Source organism: Rissa tridactyla, chromosome 5 (genome assembly GCF_028500815.1).
Source record: "Rissa tridactyla isolate bRisTri1 chromosome 5, bRisTri1.patW.cur.20221130, whole genome shotgun sequence".
NCBI lineage: Eukaryota > Metazoa > Chordata > Aves > Charadriiformes > Laridae > Rissa > Rissa tridactyla.
The window spans coordinates 5498238-5521552 of record NC_071470.1 but is presented as its reverse complement, the minus strand read 5'-3'; the positions used below and the strand labels follow the sequence as shown (position 1 = coordinate 5521552).

The 23315-nt window shown below is 40.9% G+C and overlaps 1 long non-coding RNA gene across 4 annotated transcripts in view; it reads left to right on the top strand.

The window, feature by feature from the left end:
• Positions 1-23315, top strand: part of LOC128909942 (uncharacterized) — a 51573-nt gene that overhangs the window by 15613 nt on the left and 12645 nt on the right. The window contains exons 5-8 of one of the 4 annotated variants that reach the window (XR_008466559.1): positions 15974-16036; positions 21107-21239; positions 22679-22767; positions 22887-23002. This is a non-coding gene — a long non-coding RNA (uncharacterized LOC128909942). Of the gene's footprint in view, positions 1-443; positions 4274-15973; positions 16037-21106; positions 21240-22232; positions 22306-22678; positions 22768-22886; positions 23003-23315 lie in introns of those variants that run through there. The other 3 variants (XR_008466561.1, XR_008466562.1, XR_008466560.1) reach the window with 3 other exon arrangements.

The following is a 23315-nucleotide window of genomic DNA, read 5'->3' as shown; positions in this document are numbered from 1 at the left end:
TTCTGGCAGGTGACAAGCCTTTTCTTCAGACTCGTCCTTTATCTCTGCTTGCCCACAGTTCTGAAGTCCTGGTGAGAAAACTGTAGAAACACTGGGAGAAAGACTGTAATATAATGCAATTGCTTTAAACTTAATTGAGGTTCAAGCGAACACCGAGAACTGTCCAGTTTACCTGAAGTTCAGCATGGGCTTAAGTGTTTCAGGACCAACATTGTTTCTGACTTACAGTCTTCATTACTGCTGCTTTCCAGACTGCAGTCTCAGATTTGTATGAATTTCTTACAAAATATTTCTAACCTTTAATTACACAACACTTAATGGTAGGATGCACTTATGCTGGCTCTTGTCTCATGCAAACCAGCTGTTCAAGTTGTTTATCTGTGAGCTCTAGTCTGTTTTCAACAGGCGCTTTCTGTCCTGTTACTGCTTTTTATCTTCTTCAGGTATGTCTTGGTTACTTTCTCAGCTCCCGTGGCCTCCTGCCTCCCTGCCCCCAGAACAACCAGCTGGGAGCTACGTGCATAACACATATGCACTTAACAACACTTCCATTGTCTTCCAGTCCAATTGCAAAGGTCATTTTCTTGGCTCATTGTCCCAGTCCTGTCACTCCTCTTTTTTGCACAATGCCATTGGCTTCCTTTTCCTCACTGTGTGAAATACAAATGACTCTCTTTACTTTTCAACCCATGTATCATCTACAACACCAAGTAGTCCCTCACTGCCATTATACAAATGATGCCAGTCTTTTAAAGCACGCTTGTACACTGGCTTTCATGCTTTCACCCATGCTGCTGATTATGCATAGCACAAAATCTGTGTAAATACCCCGAAGCCCATCTTCCTCTGCTTTTTCAAGCATCTCGTCTCTGCCCCAAGGTCTGTCAGTCTGAGCATAGCTATATAACTGTTTTGCTATATATACTTTTTAATATGAACCAGTATCACATCTTCTTCCTCCTCATCTTCTCTCTCTAAGCCTAGTAATAAATAATAAGCACTTCAGAGTCAAAACAGCCTCTCTGTTTTACCACTGTACAGTGCAAGCTATAATGAGGGTGGGTTTTGGTGTACTTTTAAGAGCAGTATTAATAATAAAGACAGAGTAAACCAAATAATTTCTCTTGTAAGTCTGTAGTGAACTTCCAGGAAGTAGCTCCAACATAGGATATTGAATTTGCCATACCAAAGTTGCTTAAATTTGTTGATTCCAGAAACAAATTTGCCATAGGGATTAAGAGAGACTGGGACTGCACCTTTTGTGGCAGATGACTGTTACTGGCTTTGTAACAGTCTTTACCAGGCTGCACCCTGAGGTCATGCATCACAATCACCCACAATGCTGACTGCACAAACATCTGGCTACATCTGTGTAGAATTTTGGTTCTAGAATGGGGCTACATCTGGTTCTGCATAATTCTGTTTTATGGAGAATATAAAATGGCATTTTTTCCCTATTTCTGTTCCTTTTGGTAATTCTGTGATTTTATCATCTCATGTGTAGGTAGACAAAAGTGAATATTCTGTTGTAACTTACACCTTCCAAGTGACTGGAAGTGATGAACTGGAGCAGAATTTAGGCTAATAACCAGGGTATGTAATTTAAGATTCTTAGAGACTAAGACATCACTGAGAGGTGGACAGAAAGCTCGAGAATTGGGATGTCTACATGCTTTCAATATTTAGTAGCTGGAATATCACATTTTCATTCATGACCATAAAGTGCCTGTTTTACACAGGAAAAATGGGTCTTGTCAAACAACTTTGATATTTTCTTTGCCAAGATCACAAGTACATTTGATAAAGATGGCTCTATTGACATAATACACTAGAGTTTATGTAGGGCATTTGTTTTATTCCGTAGGGCAGCCTGCATAAAAGAGATGTATGGGAAGCAAACTAATTAAACCTGTTTTTCTATATGGTTGTTTGCTATGTCACAGCTCCCTGCAACAAGCCTGCCTCCTTTCCGAGTTTTCCATGACTTTATTACGTCGTAATGCCTCTGGTTTAAAGAGGTCCAGTCTTTGCAGCTGTGGAATAAAGCTCATGAAGTGCTAATTTAAAATAGCCCAGTGCAGGGCATGACTCAGTCCAGTTCACAGGGGATATATACACACCTTTAAAAATATCCAGTTATCATTTGCAGGCTCTTGGACTAATTGCAAGAGAATCTAGGGACTGAATAGTGAAAGTAGTGAAAACTACTCTCAAAGTCCTCAGACACGCTGGAGCCCCAGCAGCATGGACACACATGCCAGTTGGGAGGGGAGGGCTTCAGTCCCTCTGTGATCAGTCCCTGATGCCATCCACTGATACCAAGTTACACAAAGTTTTATCTCAGTGATTTCAGTACAATTCTCAGTGCAATTCTCTGTAGATTTCTTAGTAATTTCACCATGCAGGCAATGAAAGGCATTTTTTTTTCCCCTAGCACTCAGGAACAAAAAGCGGCGATAATAAAATGTCTCTTTAATTGTCTAGTGGTTTGGCTAATTAAGGTGACAGGGCCATGAAGTTTCAGAATATTTACGCTTTTAAAAGGTAGATTATACACCCAATAAACGCCACTAGATATTTGACTCTTTAGTATTCAGGAAGACTTGATTCCCAAGCTGCAAACCCTATTAATCATCTGGATGTTAAGTATTGATTGTAGCAGGTACATGGTAAAAAGGCCTTTGACTTAAGTTGTTCAAATAACGTACACACTGTATGAATAAACCATACACAGACAAAACCTCTCTGACTACAGGTAAGGAAGGCTTTCTCCTTCTTTACGTGAAAAAGTCTCAAAGGCTATGCATTCATGTCTTTTTAGCCATTAATATGTAGAGAGCTGAGGCTCTGAATATTTGTCTGGTGTGTGTAGGAAACAAGGCACTAGAGAAATTATTTTGTATAAAATCAATTCAGTTGTCAGCAGTCAAAACATCTTGTTTTTTTTCAAAAGTCTATTTTGATTGAGACAATGCTGTAAGAAGACACGCGCTCTTTATCTGACTTCATTAAACTAAAAATTGTGTAATTTGCTATGAGAGAGAAAAAATTAAATATATTTTTTAGTGGCTTGTAATCATCTGGTACCCCCTAAAGAAACAAAGTGCAACCTGTATTGTGCTTAAGAAAGTTTCTTGGGATTATGAATATGGCTGTAACAAGCGACTAGTGTTATCAACGGAGATTTTGAGTGAAGGCTTTACTGTGATAGACTTGTCTGACTTGGATAACAAACTTGGATAACAAACTCTTTTAGTATTTCAGCCCGTAAATCCTGAAGAGAAAGACGCTATTCTCTTAGGTCACTGACAAACTAAAAGAGAATCTTTGTTTGCAGAGCTCCATGGAGTTAACACAGTACTAGTTAATGATTTCACCATGGTAATTACTTTCTAGGGTCTGTCAATCAGGCATTTTTAATGTATTCAGCATGGGCCGCATTAATTTTGTGCAATACTACTATTTTACCTGGTTTCATGCTCTGTGTCTATCAATCCGTCCATAATAAGTTTTGAATCGATGGACCAATTTCTGCCAAGTGTGAGAAGAAAATCGTTTTTCAAATCTCAAAACCACTTGGAATCCTGCAAGTTTTGTGACTATTGCCAGTTGGGCAGAGAGAAACCCACAGGAGGGCTCTCATGGTGAAAAGGTTTTGGAAGGAGCTCAGCTGTTCCCATTTCCCTAAGGAATGCTAGGTGACCGGCTGGTATAAGCCGAATTCAGAAAATGCACATCATGTGCTACTTCTTGTCAATCTTGCAGGTAGGGGATGAGGTGGACTAAAGAGTACATGCAAATGATAGTTGTGTATTTTTAAAGGTATGTTTATCCACTGTGAACTTGATTTAATCCTGCCCTGCACTAAAGTAGCAGTTCATGAGCTTTACACCACGGTTGCATCGCTGAATCATACGCGCTTTATGCAAGCAGGCATCCGATAACACCTCGTTTATAAAATAGAGAGAAAGGCGGGTCTAACTTTATTGTTTTGGGGTGTAAACGGGGGGATCCTTGAAGGGGACCCTGAAAGGGACAGATCCTTGACAAACTGCTTTGGTTCCTGTGCCTATTATTTTGGAATTCTGAATACCACAAGCCATTAGAGATTATGCAAAGATTGGACTTTTTTAAACATGAGTTCACTGAGTATGCTTGCCAATGTTTGTAAAGGACTCTGGCACCCAGTTGGAGTGCTGACATTGGTTTCAATTAGTGTGTGATGAGTCCCTTTGTCGTTGAAAGCATCATGTTTAATGGTATAATTAGACAGAGCAACTGGCTAATAAAATGTAAAGTGAAATAAAATCGGTTTTAATATGTTTGTAGGAGCTGGGTCATGACTTTTTTCAGCACAACAGTTGGAGTCACAGCTTGGAGAAACTTGAGAACATCTGTTATTTCTGGTGAAAAATACAAGTACATTGAGTAACTCACACCTTTGAAATTCCTTTGTGGGGGTGGAAGACAACTCCTCTCCAACACAAAGCCGATTTACTCAGGATTTGGAGAACATTTGACTGGTTCATCCTTTAGGTCTCTCATAATTCAGACACAAATGTTCTTTGGAAGGAAGCTTCGAAAAGGTTTTTTCCTGTGTGACTAATCAGTGAGGTTAGTTGATTCCAGAAGGAAAGGCTAAAATGTCTTACAAATTTGCAATACATAGTAGTTAATTTTGCATATAAGCTTATTTAGTTTGTAAAATACATGAAGTTGCCCTCTTTAAAAAAGCCAGAAGAAATCTAGTTACAATTGAACTATGATCCAAGACTAAATTTCTTTTGCACCTCTCAAATGCAACTATCTTACTATATTTTTTGTAATAGATTTTGGGAAATCTGTTTTCTTCTATAACAAGTCCTAGGGGTAAGGAAAAAATCAGCAGGAGCTGAAAACATTTCTTATCATCAACACACCTATCGTGTGCACATACATGTTACACCCCTGGGCATATACATCACAACATGTAATTGAAAAATGTTCTCTATTTTATGCTTGAAATTCTTTGTTGGTACCAAGTCTTTTTTTTTTTTTTTTTTTTTTTAATGTATAAATATGTATCCTTTGTGCCAGCACACACCAAGGACTTCATGTTTTACAAAGACACTCACATCCTCCATCGACCCCTTCGCTAGCATCAGCTAAGCAGCTTGTTTTCTGGGCTCATGGAAAGGGTCTGAGCGAGGGCCATTGGAGAATGGAGATTCCTGGACAGGCCGATGTGCCCAAAATACTAAGGAGAGCATATTACTTTTCATAGCAGACATCCTAGTCTTCGTAGCAGACAGTGTCTAGTAAATAAGGATGGGGGCAGAGAGAAGGTGGCAGTAACATGGAAAGAGATGTGGAAGTAGTGGTAAGGGCACGGAGCATAGAAGAGATATCTTTGGGTGTGAGAAGAGGTGAGGGTAAGAAATAGAAAACCATAATAAGGCTGTGGACTGGCAGCAAATAATGAGTACAGGTGGGAAGAGGGGAACTCTATGAAAGAAACAGTTCTGTGCCTTATTCCCATTTTTGTCTCTAAACTAGGTGTCTGTTTAGGCGACGTCTCCCGTGACATACCAGTTTTCCTGCAAGGAGTGTATAATGTAACAGGTTTGGCAGATGGGAAGCTGCAATCCTCCATGGGAAAGTTAATCCATGGAATAGAATGTGGTGGTTGAACAATAACTCCCCAGAAACCCTACAACAATTCACACAGGAAAAGTTTAGTTATAGATTAAACCCAAATGAGGGGGTTTGATTGGTTAGGCAAACTTAACATCAATTCAGTTTAACACAGAATAACGTATTTCGTTCCACTTTTCCTAACAGAATAGAAACATTTCAGGAAAATTGTGATTTGGACACTTCATTTTCCAGGGAAAAAACCCCATTTTGTAGAGCGTTCCTGACTTCTTCTAAATCAAACAAAAATGGGTGTAATTTAGATTAAGTTTAGTACAAATGAGAAAATAACAGATAATCTTTCTTTCATGGTTTTTTTTGTTGTTGTTTTTTTCCTTTTCTAACTCCTGTTTCTGTAGTGTAGCTTAGTGAATTTTCCTGGTGATTTTAATTTCTTCTGCATGTGCAACATCAGTACTTACCCTCGTTTTCCCTCTCATGCAGCCATCTCACATCTTCCTCATGCTTTTGCCTTACTCTCTTCTTGTACCTCGCTGTGGTGTCAGTCTCCCTCATTTCTATACATCTTTTCTTCTCTGCATTCGTCTTTCTTTTTCCTCTTCAGCAAGTTCACCAAAAGCACTATCTCGTGTGCTTTTCTAAAGTTATTTCAAACTGCAATTCCTGTCTGCCATTAGCTGCTCAGTCTTTCCCTCAGAGTCACACACTGAGTTGGGTTTTCTCTCACATTATTGGAAAGCAGTTTCCTTCCCGCTTCGCTTTGCTCAGCAGAACCATGATTTTATTTTTCTAGATCAAGACTTCTTTGTTTTTTTCCCTCAGTTATTTTTCGTCCAATTTCAACTTTGCCCCTAGGAGGAAGAATAAGATAGTATATTTTGCCCCTTGGATGGCATTCCTCTCTAAAAGAGGAAGGTTATTTCTGTTCTTGATGGTGTTTAGTCATTAACAAAGAGAGTTTGCTTTGCAAATATTTGTCAATAGTTTAGTTAAATAGTAACAAAAAGTAAACTGTTTGATTGCAAATCCAAAATTCCTTCTGTAGTGGTTCGAGTGGTTTAGGTCATACATAAAAGGGAATTTCAGGTTATAGAGTAAAATGTTTAAAAGAGGGCTTTTTAGCATGAACCTGTGTATATGCTGCAAAAACAGTTACAAAAAATATTCCTATTAAAAAGGACATGTAGCAACTAGAAAATAAAAGTTACAAGTTACCTTATTAATACTTTAAAAAATATGAAAATTAACTGAAAGAATACACGCATTAAACTTTAGACAATACAAAGCTTATTTTTCCTCAGAGAAAAAGAAATCATGGCCACAGTACAAGCGCAGAGATAATTAGAGGTTTGTTTCTTCTCTACCTCCCAAGGTAAGGCTTAATCCTACAGTAATCTCTTTATTGAGAGCCAAATGTTAGTCAAGGAGCCTGCTGCACAGATTAGAAACTAGCATTTAGCCCATATTTCCAGTATCTGGGAAGAAGCTATCCTACGAATTTACAGTCTGCATTCTTTTAAAGAGGTATCTTGATATGGTTTTTATTTTATCCTGCACCGTAATGCATTGTCATGGCTTCGTGATACATTTGCCAGCTTATATGCGATATAGAGTGAGAGATCTCATTCATGACCAGTAAACCTCCAGAGCCCTTCTGTCTTTTTTAGCACTGAAAAGGGGTTTGTATTGGGCATACAATGAATGGCACGCTCTGTGAATGTGCATAAACCGATTATCCCAGAACAGTTTTGCCTTTGAGCATTTCAGCATCCTGTTGCCCCATTGTCAAGTGTGCTTTAAGGATAAATGCCCAACGAACTTGGGGTTCATTCGAGACAGGTAGATGTTAAGCAAATTGGCCTTCCTTCTTTTTTTATTTCCAAACTGTGGTTTGTAGCCTTGTTGTAAACTGGTTGGCACTTTTAATTCCCAGGTTAGGTGGGAAAGAGAAAAGTAGCAAAGAGAGAAAAACACCTGCTGAGGTCAGTATTCTTTTAAAAAGGCCTAAAGGTTAGATCCACAAATGGATTTAAGTGGTATTTATGTATGCGAGATTAAAATTTACGCTCTGCTGCAATTTTGCATTGAAGGATCTGTAATGCAGAGGTGCCTGCTTCTCTGATATTAAAGTTCCCAATACCACGTGCCATGCCCACGGGTGTCTCAGAGTTGGTAGCACTGGAGAGCTCAGTGCTGCCCTCATTTATATGGGTTCCACTGAGGTTCACAGATGAGGTACCTCCGTCATATATGGACATTAATCCAGCTGTCATTCTGGACTTAATGAGAACAGGCTCCATGCAAAACACAGCTATCTCGGGAACTAGTCGTGGTACTTCTTTAGGAGAGGACATGTGGAGAAAGGGGCATTCTACAGGCCTGTGAGAATAGCCATAATACTTAATAAAACGACCCGTGGGTGCCTGATTCATACTTGGCTGTGTAAATTGGATAGCAGTCCAGAAAGAGAAGTGGGTGGTGTAAAGCTGAGTGTCTCTGGAAGCGGTGGATATTCAGTGGGTGCAGATGTCCAGGTGACCCTACATGCAGGTGGCCCATTCACAGAATCATAGAATAGCCCAGGTTGGAAGGGACCTTTCAGTCATCTAGTCCAACCACCAATCTAACTCTGACAAAAACCATCACTAAACCATATCTCTAAGCACTACGTCTGCCCGTCTTTAAAATACTTCCAGGGATGGTGATTCAGTCACTTCCCTGGGCAGCCTCTTCCAATGCTTAATAACTCTTTCAGTGTAAAAATTTTTCCTAATATCCAGTCTAAACCTCCCCTGGAGCAACTTGAGGCCGTTTCCTCTTGTCCTATCGCCTGTTACCTGGGAGAAGAGACCAACCCCAACCTCTGTACAACCCCCATTCCTACACTCTGGCCTGAAGCGTCAGGTAGAGAAAAGGCAGAGAAAACGTTTTGTTGCCTGGTGGGTTGACGTGCTATGGATATATTTTGTTTGTGTTTAAAATGAAGTTGAGATAGAAAAGGTTTATTTATTATCTTAGGCTGGTAAAAAGGCAAGAGTGGCCTATACCCTCCCCTTGTTTATCCAAGGGCTTAATGATTAGAGCATTCATGCGGACAGTAGGTACACAAAGTCCGTTTCATTCACTGCTTGCGGGAATTTGAAAGGCAATGCCCTAATTGCCAGGCTATAAAGTATTCTGTTCTGCTTACTGAATTCCCTTTAGTGAAGCTTTGCATGGAATAATTAAATATGCTTTGGATCAGGAGGAGTGAGTGTGTTACTTGCTGGTGAGAGCACTCCCAAAGAAAAAGGAAGATTGGGGGTTCTGGTTCTTAGGAATAATTAGTGTAGGATAGTTGCCAAAAGAGGGACTGAAATCCATGTGAAATCCTTGTGCAGATCTAACCACCAGGCTGTAGAGGTTACTCCCTTACAGGCAAAAATTAAAAATTGGACCCTTCAATTGAGTACTCTCACACTGGGTTGAGGAGCAGCTCCTCGCTCAACCTGATGAAGCGTGGTGGCGAGAGTACTTTGTGTTCAGTTCTGCTGCATTAAAGGCAAAAATCGCCATGTTTCGTGGAGGAGGGAAGTGGTTTTGTTTGTTTGTAGAAGGTGCTTGTTTGGTAACTCAGCAATTTCCACAAGAACATATCCATTCACCGAAAACTTCCCCAGCATCAATGGCATTCCTAGTCAAATGCGAGTACACGTGTGCGAGTGGGACGCTCAAGGGACTGAGACACTCATTTGAAATCTGAGGGACAGAGGTCAAAATCAGTTTGAACAGAGTCTCTTTGATCTCAGCTGAACAACTAAAACTGTTTACTCTTCTGGAGTGAGCAGGTCTATCTCATTTTACTCCTGTAAGTTTTTGAAGCATATGGGTCCACCTCAAAGCAAAACAAAATATTTCTCTGAAACCGATGCAAATCTTTATAATCGCAAAAAGCAGTATGTTTCCTGACTTGTTCAGCATAAAAAGTAACCACAAAGCTCCTGAATGACTTTTGTACACAACAGGGGTTGAAGTCTGTCCTCTTTTCAACATAGAAAACCATATGGGAACCATAGAATCATTTCGTTTGGAAGAGACCTCTAAGATCAGCAAGTCCAACCATTAACCTCGCACTGCCAAGTTGTTACACAGACTGGAAGTTGTTGTGGGATTGACCCAGTGCAGGGGTATAACCCTGAATTAGCAGGAAGGAGGTCTAATGGAGCCTGAGTACCTAATTAGCCCTCAGCTGTGCCTGGGGATGTGAGGAACCTGTGTCTGCAGGAGGGGAGGTGGGCAGGAAAGACCTACGTGAGGAGAAAAACTTGCTGTGGTGACAGTGTTTGGCTACAAGGAAATCACAAGATCCACTTGAACTAAAAGAGGAGATAGAGGAACCCAGGTAGGAGCAGAAACTTACGTTTATGGTCTGTGCTGAGGGAGGGAAGGCTGGGATGGCATGGTGGCTCTTCAGAGAGCTCCGAGGGGGACAGAGCTGCGTGCTCTGAGGTGGTGTTTAGTGAGGGATGGAGGAGCTGAGAAGGCTGAGCTCCCTGGGGAGGAGAAGTGCTGCAGCAAGGCCATGCTGAGCACCCTGAAGGAAGCTCTGGCTCTTCTGGGGCTCTTGTTTAAAGCCTGACTGGAGCTCCAGTTTGAACAGTCCAACAGGACTGGTGTGGAAAGTTGTTGTTTGCAGATGGAGATTGGATTGAACAAAGGGAAATGTTGAGTGGTTCCTTGGAAAGGAAAGAGGCTGATATCTTTGATGGCTCGGTCCGCAAATTAACCTTTTCCCTCCCTGAAGAAAGACCTATGCGTGCCTGGGGCAGGGCAGTGGGTGCTATACCGCTTTGGTATTCATGTTTCAGTGCTTTTTCCACTTTCCTGGTGTTCATGAGTAATGCCTCATCTGACCCCTTGATGTGAATGTCTGACGATGCCCAGCTGTATCAAATGAGTGCTTATGGATTTCTTTCTCATGGCTGAGATGGCAGTGTTTGAAACTTTGCTTTCCAGAAGGAATACAGGCAATATAACTGACAGACCGGTTGTTGCTACTGGGAGGTTTTGACTGTAGGGGTTAGTTGCTCCATAGGCCTACCTGAACCTGGAATTTGTGACTTAAAAGGGCTAGTGGTAGATATCCCATCAGGCGATGTGAACAAGGAACCTTTTTCAACCCCCTGCATAGTTCTAAGTAGCTTCAACCCTCAAGAAGAGACACAAATGATGCAAGATTTTCTCTTTCAAGCTAATTGGTTGTATCTATAATGGCATTGGGAGGCAATCTGTAGTTTACCTGAGGCCTCTTTGTAGCCATCGAGTTCACTGCTAGCGACACAGAACATGTCTTGCATCATATTGGTGTGGTGTAAGAGCTGAATCTTGTTGCAAAACTCTTGTCCAGGACAGATCTAAATTCAGGAAATCTGCATAGGTAGCCTCAGGGGCTGCCATTTTGAACTTGTACATTATCCAGCAGAGCTTTACTAGATTGTTCTGTTCCCATTTTGAAGTTACTCTGCTTAAAGGGGAAGCATTTAATTGATTTACAGACCAGTCTTGTCTTGCACAGTCGTGCTTTTTGCAAAACCGAAACGGTCTCCCTGTGTAGCTATGATACATATTTTGTCTTGCCGTATAAAGGTCCTCAGCTGCTTTCCCCCTAGTAACTTGTAAATAGGAGGTTTTCTCTCTTTATTTCACCTTCAACACTTTTAAGTGGCATGTATGAGAAATTGTATTTGGTTTCTACCACAAAACAGGGCTGAACAAAGAAGCGGTGTTATTTATCTTCTGACTGTTCAGATCTTTTGCCTTCTGCCATGGCAGTGTATAATATTAAAATGATAGCTTCTGCTAATTGGCAAACCCGAGGTATTCTAATAAGAAATCCTACTAAAACTGCTTCATTACATCTATTCCTGTTAAACGTTAACTTTCAATTTAAATTACACTCTGGAAACAATTGTATTAGAAACACTTCTATGATTAAGAAGTTATTAAAAAAGTCACTAAAATCCTCCTTATGCATACTTATGTCATCTCACGCTTTTATCTGTGTGTCTTAAGGCTCTAATGGCACTAGAAATAATATCTCACAATGCATCTCTCCATAATTCCCACTGGTATGCTGAAAGGTAGTATTAAGAAGATCATTAAGAGCATAGTCTCTTTACGTTCCCATAAGCTTTCCATTAATTTGCATTTAGCAGTCTGAACTACAGCAAAGTTAATATTTACAGCAAGATAATACATTCCTAATAGAAACGTGAAGCACACTTATTCCTCCTGGTTATTAATACTGCTGTCTGGGCACAGGCGTGTTTTCAGAGGATTTATTTGCTTGCTAGATGTGTGCTAATGACAAGCGCACCCAGAATCTTGCTGGACGTGCTGAACTCATAAGAGTGCGCTGTCCTAAAAATGTGGTTATATGCCAAACGGTGAGGCCCCTCTGTGTTTCCAAACGTCCCTGTAGAGTGGTGCTGGGAGCAATAGCAAGCAGGCTTTACTCTAGATAAACAGAATGTGTGGACTGTAGAGCAGCAATTTTGGCTGACCCATTGTGTATGTACAGCTGGGTTTGGGGAGGCGTGCACGTTCTATGGGTCTGGCAGGGGGTCTGTGAGGTTACGAGCCAGGCACGGTCAAGAAGAGATTTGTGTTTGCCAGAGCAATTGAATTAGGCTTTCTGCAAATTTAGGCATGCGTTGCCGTATTTGATGGTTGAAACCTGGGAGCGTAGATTTGGATGTAACTGCAGGACTCCAGAGGCCGGTACTCCAGCCATGAATCTACTCCGACTGTACTACCAGTCTGCTGCTCTTCTTTGCTGGGAGGGAAAGGGTCAATGCTATATTCTATCCAGATGTGATGAAATAAATATTTTGTTGGAACAGAACGTATTTGCATGTGTTTGCTACACTCTGAATAGACTTGTTGGCTTCCATCAGATGGAGGGGTAGTAAATTTTATTGATTCGACTTGTTCCTTGCTGCCAGCAGCCTTCTGTGCCTTACAGATCTGTTTTTACTGAGGCTGTTTCTAATGTTCCAAAATTGGAAGCGGTTTTAAACAACTGTTTGTTTAAAAGCTGTCATAGAGCTGAGGAGAATGAATGTTTTCTTTAAGCAGCCCCAGGCTGCCCATCTGATCATGGGCTGTGCTCCGAAGTAAGAATGGGGACCCAACTTTAGAGCAGAGGCAGAAAGTTGAGGCAAGTGTTGTTACTTAGCACAGCGTCGACTTTTATTGTGCGATGGTTGGAGCCTCGGCGAACTCTTGCAATAATATTAGATGTGGCTTTTTCATCAGACCTGATGGCAAACTCTTACAGAGGGTTTTAATGGTTTTTTTTTTTTTATTATTATTATTTATTTTTTATTTTTGACTGAAAGTCGTTGAGGACCAGGCACTAACATTTTGTGTGCTGTCACCGTGTCTCGCAGCGCTGCTGCGTTTGTGCCTAGGATCACTGAGCAGTCGGATGAGGAAAGGAAAAACAAATGGTGAATGACTCGCAATTGCTTTTGCCTTGTACTAACTGCACTAAGGTGTTTGTTTAAATGAAAGCTTTTAGCATAAATAGCTACGCATACAGAAACCAATTAAAGTTTCGAGAGGTCTACCTAAAATTTCTAACAGCTGTAAGAATGAAACAAACAGAATAGTCTGACAGGAACCATATGCCCTCTCTTATGTTAGAGCAATAACAATCGACTTGTCGTACATTATTGCACTGGTGTTAAAATGTTTGTAAGCTGCGTAATAAGGACGTTTAGCGGTTAGTCTCTCAGACGCTGAAGAGCTCAAGCAGCATTTAATTGAAAACTTAATCTTTGAAAGCACTGTCAGCTCAGGTTGGAACAGAAGAGAAGTGGTAGGGTAGGAGAGGTAAGTATAATGTTAATCAATAGTCTGCCGTGCCACTCTCTGAGGTGTATAACCGATGGGTTTGGTTTATGAAGACACGTAAAGAGTGTCTGGAAATAACCCCCTAAATGCATCTCATTTAAGTGGAGAGGAAACTTCTTGGTGGGGAAACTGGCTGGAACTTGTTCATCACTGTACTACTATTTCATCATGGTGTTGCAGAAATACACTTTTACATTGTGCTTGTTTAAAATTTGTGTTCTTATGAAAGGATGCTAGTATACATAGCAACAGAAAACTTTGTGTATGCGAATATCTTATGCGATTTGTTTACAATAACAAGCTTTACTTAAAAAGAGGTAAATGTGGCAATTCAGGGCTAGTTTATGGTACAGTAGATGATCAGAAGGTGAATACCTACAGACCATAGCAGCATAAGCATAAACCCCCTGTTCTACAGATAAAATAAGCTTTAAAATGCTACCACAACCCTTTAAAACACAAGGGTTTGGTTTTGGTGTTGGATTTTTTGTTTGTTCAGGGTTTTTTTTGTGTGTGTGTGGTTTTTGTGTTTGTTTGCTTTTTTTTTTTATCTGCAGAATAGGGGTTTTGAGCTCCTAACGTAATTTTGATGACTGCCAGATCTGACTTTTAAGGATTTAAATGATGGCACGTATAGCAAATTGTGATTTCCATTGCCATACATGTAAGCCTTCAGGCTGAAGACTCGTTACACAATCTGAGAAGTTTTACATTTGAATGCTTATGGGATGTCTGTAAGGGAACAGAGTTCTACTACGGCTTTCCAAAGCTGAGAAAGAGAAATAGAATAGAGGCTTAAGGGGAGATGGTTTAGTTCTGCTTCACTTGCATTTAGTTCTTCAGGCTTATGTTTCCCATTTCTTCTGGCTTTGCAGTTACGCCTGACATCATAGCGTAAGGAAGGTTCGTATAATTCTCAGAGCTTGCTCCTAAGTAATCTTTTAGAGACATGGATTTATCTTTTTTAATTGATTTTTTTTATTATTTTTATTTTTCACAATCCTGTTAGGATAATAAAATGAAGGCAGCTATTCTTTACTTGAAGGCATATCAATTTAGTGGCATTTGCCTTCAGATTAGGAATATAAAGCAGCAGGAGACCGATTAATGAGAGATCTTCTTTCCTTGTGAATGTTACTGCTGTCACGTCCTGCTAAGTTCTGGTTTGTGTTGATGGTGACCTTGGGTGCCTCAGTGGTACCTGGGTCAGGAAAAAAGACGGCTATTATTATTATTATTTTAATCAATACCTACAGAGGAGCATCTGGGACAATTTCTGATGTATTCTGAAGGGACAATCAGGGCTATCTGGAATAGAATAGGTACTGGTGGGGAGGGATACAAGAACAGCAAGAAGTAGACTAGCAAGGGGTAGAAATATTACTTCCTGGGAAGGAAGGAAGTACAAAGTGCTTAGCCACCTACATCTAGTTGTGATGCTGCTGTAATAACAGATCCTGAAGTTGAGATTTATTTTTTTTTCTTATTTTTTTTCCTCTCTACCTGTATGTCTCGTTTAGAGAGGGTGGTGATAGATGACAGGGTTACAGCTGAAGTTGATAAAAGGTGTTGCTCAGTTCAGAATTGCTTATTTTGTCACAAAATAAGATAAAAATCGCTAATGCAATTTTAAAAAAAATTTTTTTTTTTGGATTCAAAGATTGGGGATAGGTATCCCTGACTGTGATTATAGGGCTTGAGATTTATAGCTCACTTGTTATTCACTCTCTAGGATGCTAATAGGATCCCAGAGCTATGTATTATTGGAATTTATGGGCAAATGGCAATGTAGCAACATGCTGAGTTGTTGGAAATTTCCATATTTGCTGTGTTTTGATGGAAGATTCTTTGTGGAAGTACATTACCTAATTTGGTTTGGCTTCCTTGCTGCTAGCAGATTCCTTGTGAGGTTATGCAAAATAATTTTGTAGTTCCTGCAAGAAAATGCAGTATGGCAAGATATGTGGGAATGTAGGAAACTAATATTTTTAATCTTCTGTAGATGAGATTAGGTATAGGCAGCTTGAAGGGGAAATGAGGTATCAGTGAAGGTGTGTCCACCAGAAATTCTAGAAATCCAATCCTGTTGTGGCACATGTTCTTTTTGACACTTGGGAGCACGAAAGCAACATATCTTTCTTTGAACTAAAGGTAAATCCTCATTTTGGGATGAATCCTGTTCTTGGGATTTGTGTGCAACAGAGTTTTGATTAATTATTAGGCCTTGGGGCATCTAACTGACCTGACAGTACTTGTTTAGGGATGAGAGGGAAAGATATAAGGAACAAAACAGATACATCTTACTTTTCCTTTTTATGTTGGCCTCACCTGGAATCTTGAAAAAAATCTGGCGTCAAGAGGTGATCAAAAAGTGAGACCATTGCATGTCTGTTAATAAAAACGTTGGACCTGCTGTGTAATTTTCATCTTTTCACTCTCGCAGGATGAGGGGGTTACAGTAGGGTGACTGTTTAGAGCCAAGACTCCGTGCTGGTTTGTACCCCAGGTGAGCTAATTTGGTAGGGTTAAATAGTGAATTATATGCTTCCTAAATTACGGATGCTTGCTATCCTTCTGTTAGTTTGTTTTTTATTCATTACTGGATTGTACTCATGGCACGTTCTTACTCTGTCCTGATTTATAATGGATCTCTTTATTGAATTATTGAGCAAAACTTTTAAATAAAACATCAAAGAATTCTCTTCTGCTATCAATTCTCCTATAGTCGTAAGATGTATCAACCCTTAGGACCGCTTTCCTCATCAGAATAGATGCTGCTAGAATAGACACTGCTAGACTTATTCCTAAATGTGCTGTGCACTACAATGTTCATCCAATATAGAGGTTTTTGTCTCTTGAAAGTGAAATGATTTGCTTTATAAATATGCAAAGTTAGATTGCTTCTCGTACAAAATTTTGCACGGTATCTGTTTTGTTCTTTCTGGCCGGTTTAGATGTGCAATAGTTGGGTGGTTTTTCTGCTCCGAATCCCATTTTATAAGTGAAGTAAAACAAAGCACTTACAGAAAACGTAGTAAAATTTCTTCTTAAAACTATGTCCGTTATCAGAGTTGAGGAAAAAGACCGGAGCCTGACTGCCAGCCCTTGGTCATCTTCCTTGTTCTGCATGTTATATATATACTACTTTGCTTGGGCTGGAGAGCCACTGAATCCAGACTATGTTATGAAACTGTGAATTGTGATTACTTGTCAGCAATCCAGTTTGTGTGGAGATCAAAACGTGAGCTCGGGTCTTCTCACGGCCACTCGTGTGAGCTCTACTTGTTACTGCTTTTTGGGATTTGGCTGCTTCTTTCAATGCATTAAGACTGACTTTATGGTTCTGATTACTGTGGTACCATGTTTTTTTGCCTGGAGGGGATTGGTGTTTAGTTTGCACATGACAAAACAAAGAGAAGGCATAAAGCACTGTTCAGTTATTCCAGAACCCCAAGAAATAGTTGGCAGTGTAAGTATTATGCTTTAAGGAGAGATGAGATGAGGCTACTGGGAAGAGCATTCAGTTTCTGAAAGTAAAGCATAAGCTTTGATTCACAAAAAATGAAGTTCGGAACAGCTTGGCATCTTTTTTTGTTTTGTTTGTTTTGGTATTTCATTTATTTAAAAAAAAATGCACATTTATATTTAAATGTTTAATTTCTGTGGGCACTATTAAGTATGTTTCTCTGTCATGTGGCTATTTTTCTAAAAGCTAGGATATCCAAACTAGAAAACCCTTCTATTGTGTCGTGTTGTCTAATATATTTTACGCCTTCAAAAGGGAATAAGCTCTACCAACAGGAAAACTTATTCAGGTGCTGATTTTAAAAAAGGGGGGAAGGGACCAACTTTCACCACGAGCTAACACTTTCTCTGACAAAAGTTTTCTGTAGGCTTGGGCTGAGATGAGAAGGGTGTTTTTGTAGCTGAATAGGATGGAAGGTGTCCCTGCACGTGGCAGGGGGTTCGAACTAGATGACCTTTAAGGTCCCTTCCAACCCAAACCATTCTATGATTTCATTAAATGCTTGGACAAAAGGATGAAAGAACAGTGTAGGTCTAGTGAACACAAAGACACCGCTTCTAGACTGAGGAAGCCCCTGACCTGCATTTGGGTGGAAGCTGGAGAAGATGTTGAGGAAATAGCAGTATCTGCTTGCCCTGTTCTTCTGCTCTTCCCCAGCATCTGCTACCAGTCCCTGGCAGTGCTTTGGTGCACGGCTGTGATCTGTGCTCTTAATGCGCCTTTTGGATTTGTCATGACCTGTGTGCGTCTGGGTAACTGACGACTTTTCTTACTGTTTAGGGCCCTCAGCATGTTTTCAGTTGAAACTCTTTGAGCTCTTGTAAATTACTGATTCCCCACCCATTTAAAAGGAAAGTAAAGCAAGGTAGTCGAAGGCAGTTCAAGACAAATTTAGATACAAACTGCCTTTTGAATCCTGTGACAACCCACCTCCTCGACTGCTTCTTGTACCAAATTCTAACAATGGGGTTTCTTTGCTTTATGATCTAAATTATTTTATTTTTTGCCTTCAGGGCCATAGATATGTCTTTATAATATCTTTTATCTGTATCAAATGCTCATGGCAGTGCAGAGTCTCAAGTTTTCTGTACTACTTAATATATGTAGCATTTCAAAGATCTTTTTGTGCTTTAGTTTGCAGCATTTCTGTGAGGCACGCTCTCAAAGAAAGCTTCTTGTCCTGGTTTGCCCAGCTGACTGTAAATCTTTCTTGCCTTTACTGCTGAAATGTTAGTAGGCAGCTCTCGGCTTTCTACCAGCTACTGCTTCTTCCCTGAGCTGTGGGAAACTCCCAAATTATGCATCTGTAGCTCCTGATTCATTTGCAAGAGTCATTCGTTTCTGCCCTTAATTCCTATTCCAGCTGGCGTTGGGGATTGTGGCAGTCTCAGGCTGTGCTGCAGCACTTGACACTGCAGATCCTTCTACTGAAACTCTAGTATCCTCCTTCCATCACACCCCAAGATCTTTTTATCTGTTCTTCGTTGTTTTAGGTCACTTACTAGGCTCCAACAGTGTATTTTCACTCCTGCTGTTCTCTGATACAGAAAGATAAATCACACACAAGACAAAGAAGCCAGACATTGGGGTGCTGGAGCGTGTCCAGAGTAGGGCAACGGAGCTGGTGAGGGGTCTGGAGCACAAGTCTGGTGAGGAGCAGCTGAGGGAGCTGGGGGGGTTCAGCCTGGAGAAAAGGGGGCTGAGGGGAGACCTTCTCGCTCTCTGCAGCTCCCTGAAAGGAGGGGGTAGCCAGGGGGGGTCGGTCTCTTCTCCCAAGGAACAGGCGATAGGACAAGAGGAAACGCCCCAAGGGGAGGTTTAGGATGGAGATTAGGAAAAATTTTTACACTGAAAGGGTTATTAAGCATTGGAACAGGCTGCCCAGATGGTTGAGGCACCATCCCTAGAGGTATTTAAAAGACGGGTAGACGTAGTGCTTAGAGATATGGTTTAGTGATAGCTTTTGTCAGAGGTAGGTTGGTGATTGGATTCGATGATCTGAAAGGTCTCTTCCAACCTAGGCAATTCTATGATTGTATGATTTTTATTATCTTTTTGCCAGGAAAGCTCCCAGACTTTTCGCTGGCCCACTTCTAGTCTTGCACAAATGATGTAGCTCCATAGTCAACAGCAGGTCAGAAGATCCTGTTGTGTTGGGACCTCAGGGTTGTGATGCAGCACTGCTGCTGTAAACAGATAAAAGCTGTTCCCTCCTCCAAATGGTTTCATTGCAGCTGGTCTCCTCGGCCCCATGAGCTTGGGCTACCCCAGATCAACCAGAGATAGACCCGTGTTTTCTTGTACAAGACTGAGAAGCCAGTTTATTTGCTATGTTCTGTGAAGCATGGTCCGATGACAAGAAAGGTAAATGTTCTGCATGGTAGCTGTGAGATGATTTGAGCACACTCATGTTTTCTGTGCCCTAGAAAATAATCCAAGAGATGTGACTGTTTTGTGATTAAGAGGAAGAAAGTGCCAAAGCTACATACTGACTCACCTTTTTTTTTCTGATATGCATTATGCCTCATGTGGCACAGTATTTAGGAGCTGAGCTCCAGACCTTTGAGAAGATGTTCCCAAGCAGTGTCCTTTCCCTTCCCTTTTCTCCAGCCTTTCACAATTTGGATGTAGTTTGGTTCTGATTCAGAAATCTGAAAAAGGCCGCCTCTCTCTTGCTTTTGTGGAGGTGTAAGAAGAGTTTAGTGGGGAGCTCAGCGATCAAACGTTTCTGAAAGCAAACCACTTGCAGAGGTGAGAGACAAAGGCTTTTCTGTCAGGGCTTCATGGAGGGATCCCTGCATGTTCTCCATCATATCTAGCAAGGAGTAGAGGAAGGGGAGCGCTTGTCAGCCCCCATCTTCTTCCCTACACGTGCTAGGAGCCTGGGAAAGGTCCTTGTCCTCTCAGCATCATCAGAAGACAGAATGTGTGTGTGCGTGTGCTGCGAGGAATGTGAACATCATCCCAGAACTCAAAATTACAGCAAATCCCAAACTGAACGTGATTTAGTGATGGCGTCAATGACAAAAAGCTACTTCCTTCTAGGGATTGCACCAAGAGGAATGTTGTTGGTAAGAGAGCAGGCAGTGCCCATCTCTGTGACATTAGCCACCGGCTGCTGCTATTTAAGAGAGGAGGACAAAAAGGGAGAACAAGAACTTGGCCTCAGGAAATATAATCCGTATTCCCGTCCTTCATTAGAACAGGTTGCTTAGGAATAATTTGGGTTTTTTTCTGTCAGCACAGATTTTTAAGGAAAAGCTAAGTAACTGCCTATTAATCTAGGTTTGCTTTGTTTTGTCTCGTAAGGAAAGGATGGGCAAAAAAGATTTTTAATGCTTCTTTCAATTTATATGGAAAACGACATGTAATTTTATTCCACCTTTGTGGGGAAACTCCCCGGGTTAAAAATATTCCTGCACCCTGCTGTCGGTGGCGTTCCTGTGGGCCGTGGTTCGTGTAGCTGGACGCGTGGGTCAGACAGAGAAGTTCGCTTGCACTCCTTGAGGGACGTAATGCCCCATTTTTTTCCCTCTACCACAATAGCAGCAAATTCTGTGATCGTTGTCCTGCAGAGAAGTGATAATTAGGTAAGGAGAAAGCAGGATAATATGATGTAGCATAAAGGGTTTTCACATGAATACAGATGCATTACTCCCAGCCACTGAACCTATACTTTATGAAAATCATCATGCTCCTGGTGCCAAGGAGCACTTTCCTCATCTCATGCCATCTGTGCATCTGGCAGGATATGACAGGAAACTCATTTGTATATCCACATGGGAGTGGATCCTTCCTATTTAAAAAAAAAAAAACAAAAAAACCTACCCATTTTTAGATCATATCTTACAGTGGAAGATACTAGATTTCAAGCAGGCTACTGTTGAGACAATTTTTTTTTTTTTTATGTTTTATTTCTTGGGTTACAGTTCTTATTGTCCCAAAATGGCAAAATGCAGATACCAATATACCACCAAGAAGGTGTTGTTCACAACATATCCAACTTCAGGAAAGATTTAATGATTTTTTTAAATTTTTTTTGTCCTAAAGCGTATGGTGAACAGGAACATAACTGTGACGGTCACGATGGTAGTGGCGTGAAAGACGAGAGGCTTACTTTCCAACATTAATTCTCTTACGGAGTGACAGCATGCGCACTGTATTGAACCCTGACAGTGGGAAGGTAGGATCGCTACTCTTTCATCTGTTTAGAGGTAATTGTATATATGATAAGCTAGGATGTAATAAGCAAGACCTCTGCATAAGGATGTTAAAGAGGTATATACCAAAAAGAGTAGGTGGTGCATTAGGAAGAATAGTGAACATCGCATAAGAACTAGGGACTAGTAGATAAAATGACCTAGCAGTGAGTTTATAATTACAGGGCATAAAATGATGCAAGGCAAAATTAAACTGTGGAAGTTACTGTTGTAAGGTGCTTTGGATGCAGCAAGTGTGTGCTTTAGGGACAAATTCATAGGGGGAGGGTCCATCAAAGGCTACTAAACACGATGGTGTAGACTTAAGAGTCCAAGTTCATGTTCTTTTAACTCATGCAGCTGCTACCTTTTGTCTACATGGGATTTTGTAAAAAATAATACAAAGACTTGAGCGTATTGCAGAATATACTTTCCCAGGATCTCTTGCTGGGTACTACATAAAAGAAAAAGTAGGCTCTTGTGACTGACCAAAGAATTCAAAGCAGATGTCTGCTCAAGTCAACACAGGTTATCTTTATATTGGGAAATACCAATTGCAATCATCTTCACAATTGTTTTCTTGCAGTCAGAACCTAAGCCTCTTCACTGTCTTTCATTTAGGGTAAAGCATTCTCTGTTTAAATGTTTGAATCCACGGTGTGGAGGTAGCCTCTATGCAAGTGTGGTTAGAAAGTGGGCGGTGCTTTGCAGAAGATAATTAGTACCTTACCAATATGCAGTCATCCTCAATTAGTTAAAACAGAAGTAACTATTGCAGAGGCACGATATTAGAAGTCTTCAGCAGTTCTCTCTCTCTGGGTTGGTACTGAACATGGGCAGGCATTATCTCAATCTACTGATGCGGAATTAATCAGAACTCCTGCAGTCTCACTCGTCTCGGCTGTACCGTATGTTGCAACACATCATGCATTAGATGTGTCAGTGGATTCTGTGCATCATCCTTTTCACCTCTGCAGGCAGTATTTGACGGCTGAGGATGCTGCTGGGTGGCCACCATCGGTGGGAGGGCCAGGGGAGAGCGAAGGGAAGAAACTGCTGTTCCTCCTTCCCTCCCTGCACCCATCCCGTCCTCAGGAGCGGTCTTGGGCATCTCTACTTGGCTCCCTGCCCCCTGAAGGAACCTGGATAGACAGAGGCCTTTCAACTTTTTTTTGATGTCAAGTAGGGAAGGCAAGGGGGAGTAGATAGAAGGGGTGGGGATGAAAATGACAGAAGACAACAGCAAGGTGTATATTTAACTAATACTGACAAATGTTAATGGTTTCATTTGTTAATGACAGGATGTCATGAACTCTTTAAACTATGAGATTGCTTAGATTCTTAGATTCCAGTTGGGGGTGGGGGGGTGGTATTTAAATCATGGGAGGGAAGAAAAGCTTTTCCTTTTTTTTTTTTTTGGTAGCCAAAAAGATCTGCAATGTTAGAGAGAACAGTTGCTTGCTAGGAAAGACCTTCCCTTTCTGCATCTCCTAGTTCCCTGCACCTTCAAAGGTAAAACACTAAAAAGTTTAACCCGCTAGAACCTGAAGAACAATCATTTTTCCAATGACTACCATACATTTGCTCAGTTGCTTTTTTCCCTTCCCGTCCCCCTCCCCTCCCTCCCCCAGCCCTCCAAATATCAATTATGGCAGATGAGCAAAACGCCACGGGTGCCTCTCGCTTCCTTCACTTGTCAGAAATTCTCACGGCTCATTTCACACTCTGGCTACCTTGATGTTAAGAGGTATGTGCAGTCTTCTAATTTATGGTTAACAAGTTCATATAATCTTTGTAATCCCTATTGTCGTGCAATAACAATTCCCCATGTAGGTTCAGCTGGGTACTACAAATAATTTCTCCTAAGTTTACTGATAGTAAGAAACACATCTTAAGGAATGAGAGAGAGTTTGTTATAATAATTGTTTGCAGGTGTTAAATGAAGAGCATTATAGAAATATGTATGTGTAACACTATTAAACCAGAATCTCATACTAAGGGATGGATAATGATAAAGGAGCCTACATATTTCGCAGCTCAGAAATTAATTTCTCAGACTT